The sequence below is a fragment of the Corvus moneduloides genome, chromosome 17, assembly GCF_009650955.1.
Source record: "Corvus moneduloides isolate bCorMon1 chromosome 17, bCorMon1.pri, whole genome shotgun sequence".
NCBI classification, from domain to species: Eukaryota; Metazoa; Chordata; class Aves; order Passeriformes; family Corvidae; genus Corvus; species Corvus moneduloides.
In genome coordinates, this window is record NC_045492.1 from 1,054,881 (window position 1) to 1,073,565 (window position 18,685).

Consider the following 18,685-nt stretch of genomic DNA (forward strand, 5'->3'; position numbering starts at 1 on the left):
TGTGCCAGCTGGCACCCACAGCGCTCACAGAGCGGTGACAGAGAGCCGCAGGCGATGTTCCCAAAGGAAGCCCTCTGGGCACAAGGGAAGGTCAGGGTGTAGGACAGGCTCCAGGCTGAGCTACTGATCTGAATTCCAGGTGGCTTTGTACGGCCAAGCTCCACCTGCAAGCCTTGGAGGGGAAGCCCTGCAGGAGGCAGAAGCTCAAATCCTCCCTGAATACCACCCTGAAGCACCCAGGCTCAGCTCTGCCTGCCATGGTCACTCTCCCTTCTTTCCTTCTCCCAGCCCTGGAATCCCAGTAAAATCCTTCCCTTGGCCCAAGGCCATCCTGGCTCCGACAGCCCCTGTGCTTCTCCCATCACAGGAGTCAGGCTCCCTAAGGAGACACCACACCCTGATTGGATCACAAAGGGATGTCTCTGGATGTTGATCCTAAATCCACCCTTGCCTTCTGAGAGCAGTGGGTATTTGAAGCAGAAATCTCCTCCTAAGGCAGCCCGTGACTGCCTCGCGACAAAGCACCACTGCCTTGTGCTCACGGGGCTCCAGGTACACTCAAACTGCCTTAGAAATCAATAGAAAGAGGGAAATGAGATGAAATTAAAGAAAGGTAAATCAATGCCATGCAGTGAAGGTCTAGTGTGCACAGGAGGAGGAGAAGGGCCAGGGTCGGGCTGGCTCCGGGTGCTGGAGAGGCAGAGGGGCAGGGAGGAAACACTGAGGGGCTGGGGGATGAGTGGGAGAGGAGAGAAAGAGAAGGTTTTGGTGGGGCAGGGGCAGAAATGATGGGAAGGTGGGAGCAGGGGAGGGCAGGGAGCTCCCTCTTTCCCAGACTGGTTTCCCCCTGCCAAGGGGGGACACTGTATGGCAGAGTTCACTGCTCCCTTCTCCTGTGGGGCTGCCACAGGTCCTGATCCTCCTGCCTGTCCTGCCTGCTCCAGGATCCCTTCCCTTGCTGGCCAGGGAGGGGTGAGGTGCATCCCTGCTGCTGGGCATGTGCTGGTGCCCACCACGCTGTGTTTGCTGCCTCCTCTGTCAGCTGGTTTGCCTCTATGAGGGATTAAACTGTTTTCTTACATTTCAATTACTCTCTGCAATCCTTGGCACTTTCTTGAGACATGGGGTCAGGGAAGGGAAAAGTCCAACAAGATCTTCCGCACCATCTCTTAGATTTGGAAGGATGAAAAAAGCTTGAAACTAAATCTCTCAAATCCGTGATCAGACTGGGCAAGGGCTGTCTCCTAGGACAGCTGCCCAGTGTCCCCGCTGTGTCACCCAGCCCCAAGCCAGGCACCCCAGCAGGGGTGGTCAGCCCCGCCCCACAGGGGGGCACCAGGGTCATGGCAGGAGAAGACCTGTGGAGCAGAGGGTCACAGCAGGGGCTGCCAGGGCCAGGACAGGACGCAGAGCCCATGGAAAGGGACTGGTTTAACCCCATTACCTGTCTTCCCCTCAGTCAGTTTTCTCAGACTGCCCTTCCTCTTCCCAGTGGCTTTGCTGATGCTCAGACGTCTTGGAAGCAAAGGGGATGAACTGGCCTGACCTGACCTGACCTGACCTGATTTACGGCACTTTTGTGTCCCAGACCCCAGCCAGAGGCAGCTTCCTCTTGGGCCTGGCTCACAGCCTGCAGGTTTGGATGGGCTGCACCCAGCCCACCTCCAGCAGCCCCTCTGGCAGCTCCAGACACCGGGCAGGGGCTGGGATCACAGAACAGAATTCCTGTGTGGTTTGGGTTGGAGGAACCTTAAAGCCCATCCAGTTCCACCCCCTGCCGTGGGCAGGGACCCTTCCCACTACACCTGGAAAGTTGCTCCGAGCCCCAACCAACCTGGCCTTGGACACCTCCAGGGATGGGTCTCCAGCCATGGCAGGGACCACTGGCTGTGATCAGCTTCTGTGCTGGGGCTCTGCACCACAGGGGAATTGGGCAAACTGATGCCACTGCCCACCCTGCCCCCTCCTCTTTAACTTCTGGGGTGGATGTGGGTTTCAGGAGATGTTGCCCTATTTCTATTGTCCTAAATGTTGCAAGTCCACCTTAGATCAGCTTAGCCCGAGGGCACAGATAACAGGGCAGACTCCCTGCCCCCTCTCAGCAAGGAGGGAACAGCAGGAGGAGTCCCACAGCCACACCCCACTGCTGTCTGCTTCCATCTGTTCCAGGAGCCCTCTTTGCAGCTGGCTGGCATTTGCCAGCCCAATCCATGGCAGAGGCCCTGGGCAGGGCTCAGTCCTTCTCACCAAGCCTGGCAGATCCCAGGGAGCTCTGAGAGCACCCCACACTCATCCAGATTTCTGCTTCTTGTACGTGCACACTGGGACCGTAGCCAGAAGTGTTCCACAGGCATGTGGATGTGGCACCTGGGGACATGGTTTAGGGGTGAATGTGGCAGTGCTGGGTCAATGGCTGGACTCCATGGAGCCTTTTTCAACCTCACCGAGCCCATGGGGGCAAACACAGCTCTGTGTGGCTGTGGGGGTGTGTGTGACACAGTGCTGTGTGTGACATGCCCAGCTGTGTGGGCTGTGGGGGTGCACCTGTCACTGGGGTGCCCTGGGTGTTACAGGGCTCCTGCAGGACTGGGGAGCGCTGGGCTGGTGGCTCATTCCACCCGCCACGGGCAGCTCTGTGCTCCTCCCTCCCTGCCTTTTCCCCTGCCCTTGGCACACACGTGCCATGCAAGGGCTCCCTGTCCCCTCCCTGGCCACCCGGCTCTGCTGCTGCGGCTGAGCAATGCCTTGACCCAGAAAAGGGCACTTGAAGAGCTCTCCAAGTGGTGCTGAGGCCCTGGCACAGGGTGCCCAGAGAAGCTGTGGCTGCCCCTGGATCCCTGGAAGTGTCCAAGGCCAGGCTGGACAGGGCTTGGAGCAGCCTGGGACAGTGGAAGGTGTCCCTGCCCATGGCAGGGGGTGGGACTGGATGAGCTTTAAGGTCCCTTCCAGCCCAAACCATTCCAGAATTCTCTGGATCCCCGATTCCATGTCCTGCTGAGGCAGGGCTGGCCAGGAGCCACTTGGGTGATGCTCGGGAGAGGCTGGCAGCACACCAGGAGAAGCAGCAGCCTGTGAAATGGGACTGCTCAGAGCACACAACCTCCAGGAGGAAGCCAGCCCTGGACTGATGGGGCTGAGGGCACCCTTTGGGGTCAGCTGGTCCTGCCCTCTGCCCATCAACTCTTCCAGGGCTCCACGTCCCCCAGGCTCCCACGCAAACCCTGGCCCAGCCACCCAGGCTGGCTGCAAACACAGAGGCGGCTTTTATATCTGGAACCAGCAGCACGATAATAACGGGCTGGAATCGGGAGAGATGATTGGCAACCTGCAGGGGGAAAATGCCTCCCCTCTCCCTGCTGCAAGGAGCTGAAAGGATTTGTGTGCTGTGGTGTAGGTGACGTGGGCCTGCCCACACGCTCGGAGTCAAACGTTCCCTGAATTAGCAGGAGCTCTGGATGTGGCGCTGGCGAGGGGGCCGCCGGCTGCCAGAGCCCTGCATTAATGATGATTCAGAGTTCACAATCTGATCATGGCCGATAAAAATAGCTGGCTCCTGCTCGGAACAGTTCATTACACAACAGAACCTCCTCCCGCCACGCTGCTCCCGCTGCTGGCCCGGCAGCTCCATCCCGGGGCAGAGCCCATCCCCAGGGATGAGCAGGAGCAAGGTGCCCATCCTGGGATGGAGGCAGGGGCTCCTGAGCAGGAGTTAATGCCACCCACCGTGACAGTGTCACCAGGGGAACCCGGCACTCGCCGCACAGCAGTGCAGGGGACAGCGGCTTCCAGCATGCCAGGTGTGCCACCTATTTGGGATCCGTCCTTAGGAGATGGGGAATCCTCTAGAGCCTGCCCATTGCCTAGGGGTGTCCCAGGGCTCACCCAGCCCATCCTCACCGCCCTGCCAGGCGGCCATCACCAGGTGAAGCACAGCCCCGCTGGTAGCTGAGCTGGGCAGAGTCCGATCCCTCGGCCATGTCCCTGGGGAAGGATTTCCCCACATCCCTCCTCACGTGGGAATAAATGGCTGGTGCCCTTCGAGTGTGGGATCTGCACACAGCTCCTGAGGCCCCACAGGAGTCAACACCAGGGGTCTCCTGCTTGTTCTTCAGGCCAAGGGGTGTCTCTGCCCACTGGTGCACACTGGGGTGATGAGAGGGACAGGATCTGACTGGCACCATCCCAAAATGACAAGGAATAATTTATCTTACCTTAAGAGCTCTGAATACTACTTTTTTTTTAATCGACCAGCAAAACCAAACTCTGTGAAAGTCAAGGGCTGTGATATGACAGAGATTTTTGACTTCAGGTGTTGTCTAAGCTGGAGGAGCAGATGAACTCCTGAGAGAGACGGAGAACTTATTTCCACGTAGATGTCACGGGTAATATAATCAACTCTCCAGGGAGCAAAACCCCAGAAATTTTGCAACCTATTTGTCTGTCCCTAAATAGAAGTTTCTCAAAGTTCTCCGTGAGATAGGATTTGCTGTGAAGCAGGAAATGCAAAGCATTAAGTAGGTCAAATGAGGCAAATGAAACAGGTAAGAAAGGGAATTTTCAGGGAGAGAGTAGGACAGCTGATGAGGTGGCTGGAGTGGAAGGAGCAGGGCAGGGAGCTGGACTGCTGTCTTTGAAACCCACCTGCAGCCCCTGCTGCCCTGCAGAGCACTCGGGGCACAGGCTGGTGACCACATGGGCCATGTTCCAGCTTGGCTGGAAAAGCAGCTGATGAGAACATTCTGGCCCAAAGCTGACCTGCTCTGGCCAGTGCTGTTCAAGGGGTCTGGCGGGGGTGAGGCAGTGTCTGCACAGCCCCCATGGAGCGAGCGTGGGGTGCAAAGCCCTGGATGCAAAGCCCGGAACACGGCTGCCCTTGGCCTGCCTCTGCCCTGGCTCGCAGGGAGGGAGGTGTTCCCCCCTGCACCGAACCCTTGTGACCCAGGCAGCGGCAGAGACTCTGCCTGGCCTCCTGTGCTGCCACCCTGCCCAAAGCCCATCACAGAGAGCCCTCCTGCCTCTCTGTGCTGCCAGAGCCATCAGCAGCCCCAGCACCACGGCCTCAGTGCCCCTCCCAGGGCACAAAGACCACGCTGAGGAGGAGGAGGAAGTTCAGCCTGGAGAGGAGGAGACTGAGGTCAAACTTCACTGGAGTCTTCACGAGCGGAAGGCGCTGAGCTCTGCTCTGTGTGAGCAGTGACAGGAGCCAGGGAACGGCTGGAGCTGTGTCAGGGGAGGGTCAGGCTGGACATCAGGAAAAGGCTCCTCATCCAGAGGCTGCTGGGCACTGCCCAGGCTCTCCAGGGAATGGGCACGGCCATGAGGCTGCCAGAGCTCCAGGAGCGTTTGGACACCACACCCAGGCCCAGGCTGGGACTGTCAGGGTGTCTGTGCAGGGTCAGAGTTGGATCCATGATCCTTGTGGGTCCCTTCCAACTGAGCACTCTCCAGGATTCCCTGTCTCCTTGCCCTGTTTGTGGCAGAGCAGTCCCAGGATGCTCTGAACGGCCGTGGCTGTCACTGCTGCACCACCAGCTCTCTGCAGCTGAGCAAGGACGCTGCTTTGCTCCAGGGCAGATGTTCCCGTGTCCTAAATGTCCGCAGGGAGCCAGGCAGGGCCCTGCCTGCACTCGGGATACAGGATGGAGATGCTCTTTGGCACTGGGTTTGCTCAGTGCCTCAGACAAAGCAGCTCCTGTTGCCTGAGGGTCCCGGGGCAAAGAGGAGCAGGTGGGCAAAGCCAGCAGCTCCCTCTGCCATCCCTTCGGAGCCCAGGCTGGGCCCGTGCGCAGCTCCTGCGTGCTCGGAGCTCGGGAACACTTCCTTTGTCTCAAAGTGGGTCAGGCGGAGGCGTGACGTTACTATAGCAATGGGCAGCAGATTTCATAACTTTATTTTGCGAGGGGTGTGTTGCAGGATTCGCCGGGAGATGGAGGGAGGGCTGTCATTGCATCACCCTCGCAGCGTCCCTTTCCCAGCCCGCTCCTGCAGGAGCCCCCCCGGCCGGGTCTGTCCCCCCAGCCCCCTCGGGAGTCCCAAAGCCCCCCTGGGCCACCCCGTACCTCTCACAGCTTGCTGGGCTCGGGGTCTAGGCCAGACTCAGCATCCTGTGCACCGTGTGTCCCTCTGGGCTCCAGGGCTGTCCCTCATGAAGACCTGCGGGGCAGAGACAGAAGGGGACATGTCCTCAGGTCACAGGGGTCAGAGAGGGATCCTCCCGACCCACAACCCCGATGCTGCAAAGCCTCGCCAGCTCTGCCCGACACCCAGGCTGTGCCCAGCAAGGGGCAGACGGCAGACAGCGAGGCAGAGGCAGTGCCACGGGACAGGGAGAGATGTGGGAGTGGGTCCTGTGTCCCTCTGGGTGGCACGTGGACTGAGAGGATGAGCTGGAGATCAGCCAGGCGGGGAGGAGAACATCCCAAATGCTCCTTGCTGGGGGCTCAGGGCTGGGCAGAGCCCCTTTGCGGCAAAGGGCTCTTAGTCTTTCCTTGTTTCTTTATCATGGAATAGCCCCCTGCAGTCAGGAGCCGCTGACCTGGGCAGGGGGGACCCTGTCACTCTCTGTGCCTCACCCTGTGGGCTGTCCCCTTTGGGCTGAGCCCACGGAGGCAGGAAGGACAATCCTGGGGACAACCTGGCAGCCTCTGGTGTTGCCCTTGCTGTGTCCCAGCCACGCATCTGCCAGAGCCCGCTCGGACTCTGCCCTGTCAGCGCTGCTCACGGCAGCTCCCCCCAAACCCCTCCCATCTGGGCACTGGGTGCAGCTGAAGCTCCTTCCCTGCCACCCAACCACTGGAAAAATGCTCCCTCTTGGAAAGCCGGGTAAATAAATACGGGGAAAAACTCCAGTGTTTCTTAGCGTCCTCAAAACCCTACCGACCACACAGCGAGCACAGCCTGGGTTATCTAATCAGTGGCGTTAAATACTGCTTGGGGTTTGCATCGATGAACATGCCAGGCTGGTTTGTGTGCACACACAGCCTGTCTGCCCTGCACTGGGAGCTGCTGGGGCAAGCTGGGCAACTCCTGCTGCAGGGAAGCAAGGGGTGGGAATGGCACGGGAACCAGACAAGGAAACAGCCTTCCTAGGACAGTTTTTTCATTCCTAGTTGAATGGAGGAGGCCATCTGGGCTTGAGAAGGTCTGTGAGAGCTCAAAGAGGGGTGAAAATAGGTGAATCCCAGTTTCTTGGCTCGGATGGAAGTCTGGGACAAGGATACAAACCTCGGCAATTTTCTAGGAAAGCCAGATCTGGGTGCTGGGCTTGATTCCCACCCTGGTGATGCAGAAGATGATCAAACTGGTGCCCAGAGATGAGGCAGCAGCTCTTTGTCCCCAGAATGGAGAGATGGGCACTGCAGTGCCCCTGAGACCCCGCTCTGCCACCTGCCACCACCCAGCAAGAGGGGCTTTATCCCCAGGTAGCTCCCGCCTGGGGGGTCACACACATCCCGGGTGCCTGGTTATGGCACAGGCACTGTGTTCTCTCAGACACACCCTGCAGCCCTCCGAGAACCTGTCCCAAGGAAGCAAAGACTGGACAGGTGGAGAGGCACAGTGCAGGCAGAGAGTAAGAGGTCAGTGTTCCCTGCAAGGCCCTCACGAGGGATATCCCAACAACAGGAGAACGGAAAGCCTGGGCAGCTCAGCAGACTGGCCTCCTAAATTGGGTACAAACCCTCCTCACCGTCCCACCAGCCCCGTCCCCAGTGCTGCAGAGGGGATTGTTAAAGCAAAGGCACGTGTCCTGGGACAGCCAGGCAAGGCAGTCACACCTGTCCCCAGAGTTCCCCTGTCCCCACACCAGAACAGCCCTGTGGTGAGGGAGCTGGGAGCTGCTGGGAGCTGGGCTGTGGAGCCGGAGCCCGAGGCTGAGACAGAGGTGACGCACATGTGGCTTCACCCAGCCTGGGAGGCCTCTGCTGTGGCCCAAGGGACACCTCCCCACCCCAAACCCAGACACTGCTGGGCTCAGGGGTATCCCTGCGGTGGCAGGCACTGCTCTGTGTGACTGTGCCAGGATGAGCTGTGGCGGGGCCAGGTGCCACTGACTGCACTGCACTGGCACTGCACTGCCACCACCCTGCCCTCTCGCAGCCCTCTCCATGGGACAGGGAATTCCAGCTCCTGTGGGCTGGTTTGGGTCCACGATCCAGACAGCAGAGCCACCAGCACAGCCAGGATCCACGGCCAGTGCTGCCTCCAGTGCCAGCACCCACTTGTCTCTGTCACCCGCTGTCGCTGCCCTGCTCTACTGCCACCAGTGCTGGCATGGAGGGCAGCACCCTGGAGCCACTGATGGCCACCATGGAAGCCACCAGCATCTTCTAGGAATGCCCCCAGCACCCTCCTGGGTGTGCAGGTACCACCACAAGCACCCAGCACCCTGTAGCTACTGGGATGGAAGTGCCTGTCCAGTGCTGCCGTCACCCACCGTGCCTGTGCCTGTCACCAGCACTCCAAGGGTCCCCCAGGCCCCCAGGCACAGCCCAATCCTGGCACCCCTTGGCACATCCGATGGGTGGGAGGAGCAGTGCCCAGGTGCCTCCCGTCACCCAGCAGGTTCCTCCAACTAAGCAAGGCCATTGAAGCTCTGGAGGGAGAAGCGTTTTGGTGTGGAACACTGTTTTTCTCTTTGCATGCTGCTCTCACACTGAGAAAATGGCACCGTAATTGCTTTTAATTAATATCAGCATCAACGCCCAAGGAAATGCAAATGAACAATTGTGTCACCAGCACAGGCACCTGATGTTACCCACCAGCCAGACATCTCCATCATCCCTCTCTCCCTGCCTCCATCGTCCCCCTCTCCCTGACACTCTCAGGAGCAGGATGCTCACGGCTGTGCTGGGAGGGGGTGGGATGGAGCTGCTGCAGGGAAGGACAGGACAGGGGCTGTAAGCTCAGGGAAGGGGACTGCAGACCAAGGGAAGGGTGGGGAGCAGGGGCCAAGCTGGGGCCCTGATTTTCCAGGCAATGAGGGCACAGGATGCCAGAGGAAGCAGCCAAGGGTCCATCCAGGACCTCCTGCTCCCTGCTCAGGAGTGTCTTGCTGATGAACTGATGTCCCTTCAAGACAATTTTGGTGAACGGGGTCTCAGATGCTCTGCAGCCAAACCTCACTGGAGAATCAGCTGGTGATTTTTGTCCTCTTGGCCTAGGGGGGAGGCCACAGCCTGCCCTGCTGCAGCCTGGGTGGTTCTGTGGGGCTGGAGAAGGCCTTGAAGGGATGGATCTGGTGCTCCTGATCCCACCTCAGAGGTGGCTGCAGGTCAGGGATGAAATATGAATTATCCAGTGTCTGCTGGGGCCTCCTGAGGAAGGTGATGAGGTTTCAGCCGAGTGAGCAGATGAGGAGGGCAGGGAGGTCCTTCCCCTCCTGCCACTCCAAGGCCACACTGGTGTGGTCAGAGCCGGAGCAGAGCAAGGCCAGCAGAGCTGGGTGGGTGCAGGTGGTGCTGGGATCTAATTCTGGGGAAAATCCTGTGAAATGTTCCAGGCTCCAGCAGCAGCAGTTTGGGCTGGTCTCTGTGAGAAGAGAGGTCCCTCCCAGGCTGGGCCCTCACCTCCTGCTCCTTCCTGCTTCTCCTCCAGACTTGGAAGAGCCTCAGCAAACCACCCACAGCTGCTTTTGGTAAACCTGAGAGGAGATGAAGGGAACAAGCACAGTGACCTGGCAGCCAGCCCGGTGCTGGATCCAGAGCTCTGGGAGAAGGCTGTGAGTCCCTGTGAGATCCCACGAGCACGGCAGGGATGCTGCAGGGATGGGGGATGAGCAGGTCTGGCACAGGGGCAGAGAGGAGAGGGCGAGGAGCAGAGCACAGCCCCACAGGCAGGTGCCCAGCCATGGCAAGGGCTACTGAACACAGGGCTCCTTCTTCTGCTGTCACCCCTCCTGCTGTCACCCCTCCTGCTCTCGTGCCTGAACTCCTTCTAGCACCTGGATGTACAGACTCTAAGATCAGGTACAGACACTGCCAGCCCTTCTGAAACAGGCCATAACATCACAGTGTTAAAATCCAGCAAGAGAACTAAGGGAAATAAATAAATGTGGTCTCTGGTACCTCTAATCTCTGCACTGTTTCTCTGGGTAAAACAAACACATTCAGCTCATTTGGGAGTCCCAGAATCACCCGTTACACAGAGGATGTCTGGGGGCTGAGCTGGCAGCAGCACCTCCAGGGAAGGACAAGAGGCTGCTGTGGATAGAGGGGAGAGCACAGCTGAGATATGGCTGAGCACGAGGGGAGACATTTGTAGCCAGGATTAAGATCCTTCTGAGGAGGCATGAAAGGAAAACTACGTGTGTGAAAACAGCAGAGGGAACAATTGAGCAAAGGTGGGAAGAGTGGGAAGTCCTGCTGAGCTGTGAGGAAGGTGCTCCCTCCCCAAGGCCAGAAGGCTCCCACGCAGATGCTTTGTCAGCAGGGTCCTGTTGGGGCATGGGAGCAGGAAACGAGGTTATGGCACATGGAATGGGCCGCTCCTCTCCCTGCTCCCCTGACGGGAGCGTGTCCTGAACACAAGGACAACACCCACTGATCCTGCCTGAGATGGAAGGTGAAGTCAGCAAGAAGCTGAGGCAAAAGATCCACCCTCATGACTCCCAGAGGACAAACCCCACATCACTGTCAGCTGAGAGGGCCCTAACAGTGGCACTCCTTTATACACAGGGAGACCTGCCAGACCTCGGAGGCATCTCCTGAAGCAGAAAGACTTTGCAGAGAGTGACTCTGAGTGCCTGAAATCTGTTTCATTTGAAAGAAACATCACCCTCCCTTCTGCTAAGATCTTATATTAAATTTGCTGCCACTGATTTACTACATAAAGACAGAGATAACCTCTGCTCGACTCGACTGGTTCAGATCACATATTAGACGAAGTTGTTTCACTGGAAGAGTGGTCAGGCACAGGAACAAGTTGCCAGGGATGTGGTGGGGAAGTGTTGAAGAGCCACCCGGGTGTGGCACTTGGGGACACGATTTAGGGGTGTCTATGGTGGGACTAGGTTGATGGTTGGACTTGGTGGTCTTGAGGATTCTGTGACCTGAGATGGGAGCGTGGCCAGGCCAGCAGCTCCGGAGGGCAGGGGAGGGCACTGTGGGAGGGGTTACCCGTTCTCGGCATGGGAACAGCAGCAAACAGCCCCGAGATTCCCGGTGCAGGGCTGGGGGAAGGAGCTGGGGGGAGCAGAACTGAACTGAGCCTCTCCCTGCAGGCAGCGGGGGAACTGTGCCCCGGCAGGGAGGAGAGATGCTCCTACTGGGGGACTCCAGCAGGGTGGCACGTCCCCTCCTCAGGGCCCATCGTGAGGTGTGTGTAAAGCTGGGCAGCCTGGATGGTGAGGAGGGACTGTGCACTGACACCACACCCCGTGGACAGGAGCAACCAGTGACAGGGCAGGGCACAGCTGGGGCACAGCTGGCAGGGGCTGCGGGGACCTGTGAGAAGCTTCCTGTGGTGGAAGCCTTTCCTCTGAGGCCATGGGGGTGTGGGACAGACCCGACAGGACCTGAAACAGTGAGGGAGAAGGGCAAGCAGGAGGGACTGGGAGCTTTCATCTGCATGACATTGTGATGTAGAGAACATAACTGGTCCAGACAAGGCACTTGGAGAGAAGAAATTCTCAAAGTGTCTTCACTCCGCTGCCAGGGAGCCTGGATGACACACTCTGCTCACATATGGACATGGATTTGACCGAGTTGTGCTCCCGAAATCTGGCTGGGAGCGTCACATAATTGGAGTGTTACAACCAGCAAATGTTAAAATCAACAACTTCAGGGAGGAATGAGGGCGCAAAGGGACATCAGATGTCACGGCAGGCAAGGTCAGCAGTTTGAGTCATACCCACCTGTAAAGCTCTCAGATCTGTCCCAGCAGAGGCAGCAGAAGGTGCAGAATGCACAGGGCCCTCCCCAGCCTGGCAGCTGCTCTGCTGTGATCTGTGATCCGCAGGGAAAACGCGTTCCCTTGCTATGGGAGAGAGCTGTGCCGAGCACTGCATCCCAGCGTGAGCCCAGGATGGAGGTGCAGGACACGGTGGCTCAACAGCTGGACACATCTGTACAGAATGATGGCTAAAGCGAGACCCTGCCTCAGTCAGGGAAGGCAGCAGGAGCAGGGCTCTGGGGCACCCACGGTGTCTTACCAGAAAAGAGTCTGTTTATGGCAGCTCGGTGTCTGGGAGGATGCTCATAGAACCAGGGAGCCATTAAAACTGGAACAGCCCTCTGAGATCATCAAGTCCAACCCTTCACCCAGCACTGCCAGGTCCACCACTACGCCACGTCCCCAGGTGCCACATCCACATGTTTTTTGAACACTTCCAGGGATGGTAACTCCACCACTGCCCTGAGCAGCTGTGCCAGTGCCTCACTCCCCTTGCTGTGAAGAAATTTCCCCTAATATCCAGCCTGAGTGACTGTGGAAAAGAATGGAGGCGCATTGACCCAAATCCAGAGAAAGACTGATTTCCAGTCCTACAGCTGCGCTCACACCCAGCCACCGATGGTCACTGGCTCTGCTGGCTCTTACTCCAGCAAAGCCAGGGCACACAGGGCTGGGACAGCCAGCCTGAGCTGGAATGTGGCTGCAGAGTGAGGAGAAGGCCAGAGGTGCTGGCTCAGAGCCACCTCCTGTGTCCCAGCCTGTCCCCAGCCTGTCCCCAGCCTGCAGCCTGGCACAATCTGTCCTCACCAGGGAACCCCGGATCCTGCCTGGGGTCGGGAGGGGGACAGGCTGCAAAGTGCCCATGTCCTGACCGTGCTGGGAACCCAGCTGCTCTCCTCTGGCAGGAACACCTGAAGGATCTGTCCTCACTCCCTGTCCCCGACACTGCCTGTCTGCTGACAAGGGCCAAAGGGCAGATCTCTCACTGAGGCTGGGCACAGCCTGACATGGCCACACCAAATTCAGCAAAAAATCCCTAAACCAGGTCAGCCACACCACCACGGCCGTCAGAAAGCCTGACACCCGCCAGCACCCGGTGGTGTAGTTCTGCTGAGAAGCCCTTAACCTTGACAGAAAGGCTCCTGGTGTAACAGAGCCCGCATCACCCAGGGGTGCCACGGTGCCACCCGGGCGCCCCTGGGGCAGGTCCCTGCTCTGCGCTGACGGCCCGAGCCCTGCGCTGGCGTGGCCACAAGGGACGGAGCCTGGGGAGAAGCGTCTGAGGCACACGGGGAAGGGCAGCGCTGCCGGCTCAGCTGAGCTCAGCTGTCGGGGCTGCTCTGCTCTGCTCTGGCCGCTGTCACAGCCACGTCTCCGCCTGCCGCGCATCGACTCGTGGCAGCCCTCGGCATGCGCGGGGCTGGTGGCCACGGCGTTGGGCTGGTGGCCACAGGGTAGTGCTGGTGGCCGCGGGGTCGTGCCGGAGGAGGGGACACGCCGCGCCCGCCGGGGCTGCCCCTCGCCGCCGTCACCGCGGAGCTGCCGTGGCCCCTCAGCAGAGCAGTGCGGAGGATGCTCGTGCTCTGAGAGCAAGGAGAGCTCTGCAGGTGCTGCCTTGAACGATTACGATGAGTAATTCCCTTTCAGTCCTTTAATCAGTCACTTTTAATTAGCGTGCCAGTTGTTTTTTCCTTAGCAAACAGCTCTTTCAATGAGGGGTTTCGCTGCATCTGCTGGGTTGGGAAAACACTGCTCCCTGATGGGGCTGTGCGTTCATTCTTTGGCAGGAGCTTCCTCCTGTGCAGGCTGTGGGACTGGGCTCACATGCAGAGCATGGCACAGGTCCTGCTGGTCCTTGGGAAGGCCCTTGCTGCTGAGATGGAGGCATCCCTGGAGGTGCTCTGTGCTGGTGGCATCCTGGACATTACTTTTTCCAGAGGCCCTCTTGTAGGCAAGGACATCCTCCTCATCCTCACCCCTTTCAGGCTTTTCAATTTCCCCTTTGAAACTTCCTTAGCTCTGTGATTCTGGTATCTCAGGGCAGCAAGTTCCACAGGGGAATTCTGCCTGTGGAAAAGGATCCCACCTTGATTCCCACAGGATACTCTGTCCCCTGTTTGGGAACAGAGTCCCCAGAGCAGCTGCTTTCCCAGCTCCAGCCCCTCTGACAGACCCAGAGGTGCCCTCACCTGCAGAGGTTTGTTCCTCGTGCAGGTGTTTCCCTGCTGCTCTGGACACCTGGACACTGCTGGCTGTGGGTCACCCAGCCCCATCTTCAGAGCAAATACCCAGGTGCTGCTTCCCCTCCTCATCTCCACGTCACTGAACTCCTCCTGAGCTCATCCTACATCCATGTCAACATCCAGCTCTTGGGCCAAAAGCTCTGCTTTCATTTTCCCTTGAATAATAGCCTACTTTTGGGTGGGTTTTCCCTCTCCCAAGGTGGCCTTTGCCCTCTGCCCTCAGAGGACCCTGTCCCTGGCTCCTTTCCCCTCTGGAGCGAGGGAAGCTCTGTCTCTCCGAGGGGCTCCAGCCTCTTCCCTTTTCCTGCCCAGGGCGGGATGTCCAGGCTGGCCCAGCTTCCCGTGAGTCACCAGCAAATCCCAGCTTCCTTCTCAGGGCCCTGGCACCAGAGCCCTAATTACAGGGCAAGACTAGCGGAAACAAGCTTATTATTTACCAGGATAATGAAAATTAATCATGCCTCCCCCTCCCTTTCCTGGGAGAACAGTCACGGCCAAGAAAGCAGATTATAAAAGCATTATGGGCGACTGCTGTGCTGGGCTTTGGCACTGCCTGAGGGCTGTGGGCTGTGTTTGCAGGTCACCTGGAATCCAAGGGTTAAAGCTGCCCCCCGGTGCTGCCTGTTCTCCCTGCAGCCTGCTGCTGGGCACCGATGGAGCCCCGAGCCACGGCCAGCCAGGCTGGAGAGCCCTTCCCTGCTTTTCCAGGCAGCTGCTGCTTCTCCTGGAGCCTGGACCCCTCTGGCATCATGTGTCCTTGCAGAGAGCAGTGTGGGGTGCACAGGGATCCCAGCCCAGGGACTCCCAGCCCAGGGCAGTTCCCCAGCACAGCTCAGTTTGCTCCACACAGGCAGCCAGTGGCTCCAGGCTGCTACACAGGGCAGATGGAGGAAGACACAAGGACTGGTTCACGTTGCACAGATGTGGAAAACCAGAGCATCCTGCACCCACTGGAGCCACTGGTTCTGGAGAGAGTGCTGCAGCAGAGGGATGAACCCTGGCAAGTGCAAAACCTACCACCCTCGCTCAAACTATCACCCTCACGGAGGGGAAACCGAGGCATGGGATGGGGCAGGTCAGCCTGGAGGCAGGGAGAGTGCTCCAGCCTGCTGAACTCTGCCAGTGCCTGCCCCCGTGGTGCCAGCTGGGGAAGGAGGTCCCAGGGATGCAGCACTGCACACCCAGCATCTGGAGCTGAGCCCAGAGCTGCCCTGCCTGCCTGCCAGGCTGACCACAGCCCTCCTTTTCCAGGCTTAAAGATCTCCACATCCATGATCAGCCTCCCTCTCCCTGAGGCTGCACAGGCTGGGAGTGGGAAAAAGACAAGGAAGGGGCAGATTGCCTGGACCAGGATCTGGGATGGAGGGAGGGAGGTGAGGACCAGGTTCCAGGGCCAGGCTGGAGAGCTGCTCCCTGCCAGGCCTGTCCAGGGCAGCGCTGCTGGAGCAGCCCAACCCTCCTGCTGCCCACCACAATAATTAACTGTTGCTGTGGAGAAGGCAGGAAAATGAGCAGGAGGTCAATTTCCCATTTCCCAGTTGTGCACAACCAGTTCCAAGCACACAGCCTGAAAATAAATCTCCATCAGGCTCGTTACCTCTTAATTAACATCACCAGCTACAACATGTACTCCCCAGCCCAGGCACAGCCACTACTGATGTACAGCGAGATGGAGCCAGGGCTGGGCACAGCTGGTGGGAATTCTCCAGCTGGAAGTTCCAGCCCTGCTGTCCAACACGCTGGACTTGCCTCTGCTCCAGGATGGGGAGAGCTGCTGGATCTCCCCAGAACCGGCTGCGTTGGGGGCAGCTGGCACAGACAACTGAAAGAAAGTTGGTGAAACAACTGGAGTTTGTTCTCTTTTTGCATGGATTGGAATAAAGAAGAAAGGAAGGTCCTGTGGGTGAAACATTAGATTAGAGAGATGGAACCTCACCCGTGAGGAAAGGCTGGGAGAGCTCAGGGTGTTCTCCTGGAGGGGAGAAGGGTCCAGGGAGACTCCAGAGCCACATCCAGTGCCTAAAGGGGCTCCAAGAGAGCTGGAGAGGGACTTGGAACAACGGATGGAGGGACAGGACACAGGGAATGGCTTCCCACTGCCAGAGGGCAGGGATGGATGGGATATTGGGAAGGAATTGTTCCCTGGGAGGGTGGGGAGGCCCTGGCACAGGGTGCCCAGAGCAGCTGTGGCTGCCCCTGGATCCCTGGCAGTGCCCAAGGCCAGGCTGGACACTGGGGCTTGGAGCAACCTGGGACAGTGGAAGGTGTCCCTGCCCAGGGCAGGGGTGGCACTGGATGGGCTTTAAGGTCCCTTTCGATCCAAATTTTCCATGATTCTCTGGTTCTCTGCTTTTCGATCTCCTCCCCATCAGTGATTTCTCTCACAGGCTGTCCCCTCCCCTGGCCTGCACCTGGAGCAGCCCTGTCCCCACCAGGTGACCTGGCACAGGAAGGGCACAGGGGCTGCCACCATCAGTGAGGGGAGGAAGGAGTCAGGATGAAGGAATCCAGTTCTGCTCCTACCACCCTCCCACTTGGCACTTCTCTTCAAAGCACTGTGCAAACATTAACTAATTAATCCTCCCAGCGCTCCTGGGAGGAAGAGACATCGACAGGGCTCTGTTCTAGACACCTGATAAACAAAAAGGGGGGTTGGAGGAGAAGCCAGACAGGCAAAACCTGCAGGTCACGGTGGTTCCTCTGCTCTTCCTGCTGCTCATGGCAGGGCTGGGCAGGCAGGGGCTGTGCCAGGAATCATCCTGTGCTCCAGGATGAAGGAGGGGGCTGCAGGGCAGAGCAGGGAGGAAGAAGATGAGCCCTGTTGTCCTCACAGACAGACAGATTCTGTTTCCAACTCCAGCTTTGATGGAATTTTGTAAGCATCATGGAATTAGCTTAAATGGAAGGAAACCCTGACCTGGCTGTTGAGGTATCCTGGAGGGAAGTACTGAGAGAAAGCACTTTGACTTTAAAAAAAAAGGATTTTGACTTGCTCAGTTCGGCAGGTGAGTTCCCCAGAGGATCTGAAAACTCAAACCGTGGGTTTCCAGCCTGAACATCCCCAAACACTGCAGCAGTTCCCGTGTCCTTTAGCTGAGCTCTTTCTTCTCCACCCTCGTGTTTACCCAGGAATGCATCAATAGGCAGCTGCTGCAGCCCCTCCCTTTCCAACAAGCCAGGCATCCCCGGGGTTTGCAGCCTGGCTGGGATCCCTCAGGACTGGCCCCATTGGGATCCTGCAGTTAATGCTTCCTTGCCTCCATCCCTAAACCCTCCTGGAGCTCCCTGTGTGCCAGCATCCCACTCCCCGGTCCACGGGGTGTGCCCTGCGTTCAGCACTCCCAGCAGCCAGCTCTTGGGAAGGACCCTGGCTGCAGGAAAATCCCCGTGCCAAGGGATGCAGATCCATCCAGGGAACCCCAGCAGTGCCCACAGCCCTCTGGCCTCCTGGGCTTCTCCAGCCTGCCTATTCCAGGGGATCCCCAGGGGGCTGAGATCTGCAGGGCCCAGCCAAGGTCCTGCTGTTTCCCTGGGAGTTGAGTTCAACTGGTCCAGTCCAGCTGTTTCACGGAGAGGCTTGCCTGCTGTGCCCCAAATCAGAGCTGCTCAATGTTCAAACACAGCAGCACGTGAAGGCCGAAACCAGAGTCCAGGGGCTCTTCCCAGTCGCTGCCCACAGGTCTGGAGAGACACGGCCCGTCTGCCTTGGGTCTCAGTGCCCTGTGGGGTTTTCTGGAGGTGGAGAACCCTGGCAAAAACCTGCCATGGCACTGGCTGGATTTTGGGCTGGGCCTGGACCCACCTCACACAGCCAGACGCACTTGGCAGAAGGGGATGTGTTTTGTTCTGGTTCCCCTGCAAACAGCGGCAGATTCCAGGACAATTCCTCCTGGGGGCCCTGCACCAACCAGGCACAGCCCCTGTCCAGGGACACCTCACTGCTCCCCAGAACCACAGAGGGGTTTTCTTTGCTGGTGTTTTCCCCACGGGGCTGCTGGTCTGGTGCAGCACAGGAGAATCCCAGTGGGTACCAGAGGGGAAAGGGGAGGTGACATGTGCAGGGGTGGCAGGACAGCCCTCTGCCCAGGGTGGTAATGCTGAACATCCAACTTCCTCACCAAACAGAGGGATGAAACCCCAAATCCTGATGTTTCCAAAAAAAAACCCAGCCAGGAAGGACATCTGCCCCTAGCTGCCAGCACACAGGCTCCAGGCACCTGAGGCCCTTCCGGGGGAGCTGTGGGCTCTCCTCTTTCTCTCACAAGACATTTTTTAGCAGCTTGATCCCATTCTTGCCATTTGCTGACCCGAAGCACACCCACACCCAGCCATGGTCCCCAGGCACCAGCCAGACCCAGGGCAGCCCTTCTGTGTCCCCTGGGCAAAGCTCAGCCCCAGCACCACCACAGCCCCAGCACCACCATCACCCCAGCACCACCATCACCCCAGCACCGTCACCACCATCACCCCAGCACCATCATCACCCCAGCACCACCACAGCCCCAGCACCACCACAGCCCCAGCACCACCATCACCCCAGCACCATCATCACC

The 18,685-nt window shown here is 58.7% G+C and overlaps 1 protein-coding gene across 1 annotated transcript in view; it reads right to left on the reverse strand.

The window, feature by feature from the left end:
• DLGAP4 (DLG associated protein 4) overlaps window positions 1–18,685 on the reverse strand; it is a 150,246-nt gene that overhangs the window by 65,037 nt on the left and 66,524 nt on the right. Inside the window, 1 exon segment of the mRNA XM_032127407.1 lies at window positions 6,060–6,153. The gene's annotated coding sequence lies outside the window, so the exon portion shown is untranslated.